The 5,297-nt window shown below is 55.1% G+C and overlaps 1 long non-coding RNA gene across 1 annotated transcript; it reads right to left on the reverse strand.

The window, feature by feature from the left end:
* Positions 1-2,004: 2,004 nt before the first annotated feature.
* Positions 2,005-2,607, reverse strand: LOC102474629 (uncharacterized). The gene is made up of 3 exons (XR_336691.1): positions 2,573-2,607; positions 2,220-2,374; positions 2,005-2,049 (listed from the first exon to the last, which is right to left on the reverse strand). It is a non-coding gene; the product is annotated as an uncharacterized LOC102474629 (long non-coding RNA).
* Between the last annotated feature and the right edge of the window lie 2,690 nt (positions 2,608-5,297).

Raw genomic sequence — 5,297 nt, forward strand, 5'->3', positions numbered from 1 at the left:
GCTCTGGAAACACAGGGAGAGGAACACTTCCACAAAAGACCAGATCAAAGAGGCTCTCATGAAGAGGGACTTCTGAGACCGACCCTGGAAGGTGGCTGGCATGGCGAGGTAGACTATATAGTGACGACCCCAAAGCAAGCCCGTCTCGCTGGGTCGAGCCCCCTCCCCTCCCACTAGCCCGCACAGTGTTGCTCCAGAGCCCCGGCTCATAATGCTCCCCTCTGCCTTCCCAAGAACAGAAGAGTGAGGGAGAAATCGAAGGAAGGAGGGCAGAGGAGAAGAGAGGCAGGGGAAGGGCTGGTCTCCAAGCAGAACAGCTCGGGGATGCTGCTGCAGGCACACGGAGGTCTCTGGGGCACGGTGACTTTGCAGACACCCTGGGAGCTGGTGCTGGTTTGCATGACGGCTGGAGGTTAAACGCAGCTTCGAAGTGAGAAGCCATTCTTCAATTTCTAATAAAAACCCTGAGGTAGGGATGGCATGCAGTAAATCAACCTTCCATGGGTCCCATCTCGGGGTAATCTTTCCAACGATCTGCTTGCACAGTGTGCGTCTCTGAGATGATCGAGAACGTGCAGCAGGGAGCCAGCCCTGTCCAGCTGACGGTCCCCACGCAACTCAAAGACCCGGCTGGCCAGAGTCACAAGGCAGCTGAGCAGTGAGGGCAGATGTGAGCCCTGTGGACAGGGCTGCAAGGACTGGAAAGGAGGTGGGGACCAGGTAACAGCCCCCTGGCCCAGGACCCTGGGCCAGCACATTTGCAGCATCCCAGAGCGCTGTCTCTGAGCACTAGGGACAGAGCAGGGGCAAGGCCAGGCCTCTGTTCACACAGCGCTGGCCTTCCAGATACAGACGGGCAGGACCTGAAGGGAGATGGGCTGAGCGACCGGGCTGGCCCATGACACGATGGCAGTGTGCAGCTCAGGGGAAGCCAGACCCACATGACGACTGCTGTTCCAATCCTGCCCAGTCAGCCTGGGACACACCAGCATGTGCATGCGTGCCAGGACCCAGCGGACTGGAGGAAGGACAGTGGCTCCGTCAGACCCTGTGGACGGTGCTCGTCCCTCTCTCCCTCTCTCTCATGTGAGTGTCAGGCACTTGTGAACAAAGAAATGAAAGAGAGAAACATGAAAGCAGGTGAGATGGAGAGAAATGGTTGAAGAAGGCCTTTCAGAGAGGCTGACTTATGAGCTGAGTGACTTGGAGGAACGACTCAGCCTCTCTGAGCCTACAGGAGCTGGTCTGCAAAGCGAAGGGAACACCGGCCACGACAGGGCTGGGCTTCTTGGCTCCGGTCGGATGTCATTTCTCCATCCTGGGCCTCGCGTCTCCTCTCTGAGGCAGCCTGCACATTCTCCTGTGTACCTGTGGAGGCTAGGTCATGTTCTATCACACTGGCGTGACCGAGTGGGGACTCCTGGGGCCTTGTGGGGCCCTCAGGCCTGACACAGAGCATGGCTCAGTGACGACACTCTGCCATGGTCTGCTGCCTTGGGTGGGTGAGTAGGTAAGCGGGGAATTGGAGGGGCGGACGTCATGGACGGAGGGTCGATGGATGGGTGAGTGGGTCAAGTGTTGGATGTGCTGGGGATGGATGACGACTGGATAAGTGGGTGACAAAACGGCAAGTAGACCACTGTATAGACGGTAGGGTGGAGTCGATGAATGCGTGGATCAGCAGGGTGGGGTGAGTGGGTGGGTGAACAAAGTGGCAGACGGCTGAGAGACGGCAGGACGGTGGATGGACGGGTGGATGAGCAGGAGCGTGGGTAGATGACGAGTGGATGGCTGGGTAGGCAGAGAGACGGAGGGTGGCCAGGCGGCTGGCTAGTTGTGTGAGGAGGTGGGTAGTGAGTGAAAGTTGAGATTTGAGAAAATAAGAACATCAGGATTAAAAGCACAGGAAAGGAGTGGTTTTACGGAGGGAAGGAATATTTCTTTTTCAAAGAAAAGGTAAACTTTTTCTGAGTAGAGGGAAAATTTAAGAAAATACCTTCATTCGTCCCTTCACATATTCATCTACTCGGTATGATGGGTCCTGGGGGTCTAAAGACACAGAGGTCGTGGCTGTGTACGGGAAGACTGAAATCTGTGCTGTGGTCAGCACTAGTGAACGGGAAGTTTAGGCGCCTGGGAGGGAGAAGGCAAACCCCTCTCCGCCTCCCGCCCACCCCACCCTGCTTGGCACAAATGAGGTTGCCACTAGCGCTCCTCACCGGCGCTCCTGCATTCTCAGCAGCCTCAGTGCTTGGCAGCAACGTGACTTGGCACCATCTCCTTGCCACCTTGGGGCAAGCCTGCCCAAACCTGAGCCTGGGCTCTGAGCTAAGGACCGCCTGGGGTTTCTTGGGGACTGCCGTCTGGCGGATGCCTGCAGTGGTTAGAGTCGGGGGATCTTTTCTAGCTATCCCGCTTAGGCCACACGGGGATGGAATTATTCCACACAGCTTGCGGCTACAGAATAGGAAGTTCGGAAAGGTGAGTCATTTTATCCAAGGTCACCCAATTGTAGAGCTGAGGGGCCAGATTTTGTGCCCAGGACAGGGGGCCCTGAACCCCAAGTTCTCACCAGGCTGTCTGCTGCTGCATGGATGTCCTGTCTCTGTTACTAGGGTAACCTCCCTCCCAGCCTGGGAGTCACCCCTCCTGGAGCGTGATTCTTGCACCTGACATCATAATCTTCTGTGACATCTTAATCAGCTCCCAGGCAACTGACAGTGCTGGAGCAGCGGTATTAACGCCCAGTGAGTCAGCCTGGCCTAGCTGGGCCCACTGCCCCGCCTCCACCTTAACCCTTGCCTGCCGGGCCCATCTCCTGGCAATGGAGGCTGGTGACGGTGGTTGATTTCGGGGTCAGACAAACACGATCGCAGATCTAGGCTTTGCTACAGTTTTTTTTGGTTTGGTTCGGTTTTTGTTATTAATTGCCAGAGAGGCAGAGAGAGAGAAGGGGAGAAAGAAAGCACCCCACAATGGCACATGGACATGCCACCATCCCTTCTCCTCCCTTTCATCCTGTTGGGATTCTGGGCCAGCACATGCATGTGCCCAGCGTGTCTTGCAAGCTGTTGAGGCTGGGGGCTCAAACCACAGTCAGCCACATGAGACTTGGCTCCCTAAACACGAGACAACAGGCTGGCCTCTACTGAGGCTTTCCAAATGTCAACGTCCTCAACTGCCAAGCAAGGACGACGATGCCAGTTCAGCGGATGCACAAAGCGGACAAAGGCTTTGGACAAGGAGGCCGGCGTGCTGCATCATCTAAAACAGGGGTCCTACCGCCCCAGCCACACACCAAAGCCAATCTGTGGCTTGCCGGGACCCCAGGCCTGGGACTAGTGTGGGTCTGGGGCCTGTTGGCCACCCACCCATTCTCAGACTGCACAACCCTCTCAGGGTTGGGTGGCCGGCAAGGGAGTGAGGCTTTGTCTGTTTGCAGTCACCCATCATGGCTGCCATTGCTGCCTGGGCTCCGTCTCCTGTCGGATCAGCTGCGATACCGGACCCTCACGGGAGTGTGACCTCTGCTGTCCTGGGACTGTCTAACCGCATTTCCATGTGGCAGTGGTGGAGATAGGGTGCACGGGGGAATGCGGTGTGTCTGGATCATCCTGGGACCCACCCCCCTCACATCCTGCAGGGACTGTCTTCTCTGAGACCCGGTCTGTGGTACTGGGAAGGTCGGGTCCGCCGAAAGGAACCGTGGGCCTGGGTGTTATTGGGACTGTCCCTTCTGAGCCGGCTGCTCTTGGAGCCTGGTGCTCAGCAGCACACAGCACCCTGCACGAGCAAGAGGAGACACACACATCCCGTTATGGGCTGAATTTGTGTCTCCGAAAAAGATGCCATAGTCCTAGCCTTTCCCCGACAGTAAATGTGAGCTTTAATTGGAAATGAGGGTCTGCAGAAGTAATCAACTGAAAATAACGAAGCGGGATGGGCTGTGGGGGACTGCCAGGCTCCCCAAAGTCCGCAGAGGCAAGGAAGGATCGACCCGGAGGGTCACACTTGGCCCTGCCAACACTTGGATTTCAGACTTCCAGCTTCCAAACAAACAAAAATCCTGTTGCGGGACTTTGCTCCAGGAGCCCTGAGAAACTAATACACTTTCTGTGGGGCAACTTTAATTCAAAGTCCTGTGTGGCGGTTCTAAAGAGCCCCGGCCCCAGAATCACATAGTACAGTGCGGACCCCACTTTGATGAACGACCCTCAACGGCTCACTTACTCTAGTCTTTCAGAAATATGGGGCCACCTCGCAGGCTGGGTGTGAGGACTGAGTGGCATGGAGTCTGCAGTGTCCGGCGGGCGGTGGGGTTATTGTCTTCACGGTGTCACTATCAGCATTGATTTTTTTACTCTCCTTGGGAAGTCCTGAGCCTCCCATTTCAGGTGCTGGAGTTCAATAGGAGGTGACCCAGTTCCTCACGGCTCTGCTTTAAAGCCCCCAGCCCAGGAGCTTTGCATATGCATGGCAAACCTGGGTGGAGCCGGAGCGGCCTCTTTGAAGGGCCCTCATTTCCTCTTCCAGCTCCTCACTCTTCCTCTCTCTCTGGCCTTTCATCTGGGCTCCCTCCCTAGCTGGCTTGGAATTCTGGAGCAGTTCAGCCCCAGATGCCCAGCTGGGCAGAGGGACCTGTGGGCCCCACCTTTGATGTCCAGGCACACGTGGGGAGAGGGCAATTCTGGGGTTTTTTCCTGCCCACGCAAAACATTTGTTTCCTTTCATTTTGGTTTCACAAACCTCTCCGGCCTTCCTCTTCCAAGATGCTTTTGTAAGGCTAAAACCTCTGTCCTCCAGTAGCTGAATGACCTTGGGCAAGTCAGTCTTCATTTTCCACACTTTCAGATGGAGCCCAGAGTGTAAACCCCTGTGGCTGGGAGGACTAAACAAGACAGCATCTGCGTGCAGTAGGCCTTTGGCAAGTTTCATGGTGGCGATTATTCTACCACTAATCTTCTCCATGTGCCTCATACCAGAAGCAAACCCTTGCCACAAACCACAGCCTCCTCGAGTCTCTGTGTCTCATCTGTGAAATGGGTTGATAGTGCCTGGGCATAAGAGTAGGTGGGCACATTTAGTATTTGAGACCCGGACCTGGCGGCTTGCTTTCTCACTCTCCCTTTCTCTTTGGTCAAATTAATAATAATAATAATAATAAATAATTATTTTTTAAAAAGAAAGAAATACATGGGACTTTTATATTAGCAGATGCTGGGCTCATTCCCCTGAGCCTACCTTTCTTGGTTGGGGTGGGCACACGTGGGGGTAGGATTCTTTTTATTTATTAATTA

The sequence above is a fragment of the Tupaia chinensis genome, unplaced genomic scaffold (genome assembly GCF_000334495.1).
Source record: "Tupaia chinensis unplaced genomic scaffold, TupChi_1.0 Scaffold141490_1, whole genome shotgun sequence".
Classification (NCBI taxonomy): Eukaryota; Metazoa; Chordata; class Mammalia; order Scandentia; family Tupaiidae; genus Tupaia; species Tupaia belangeri.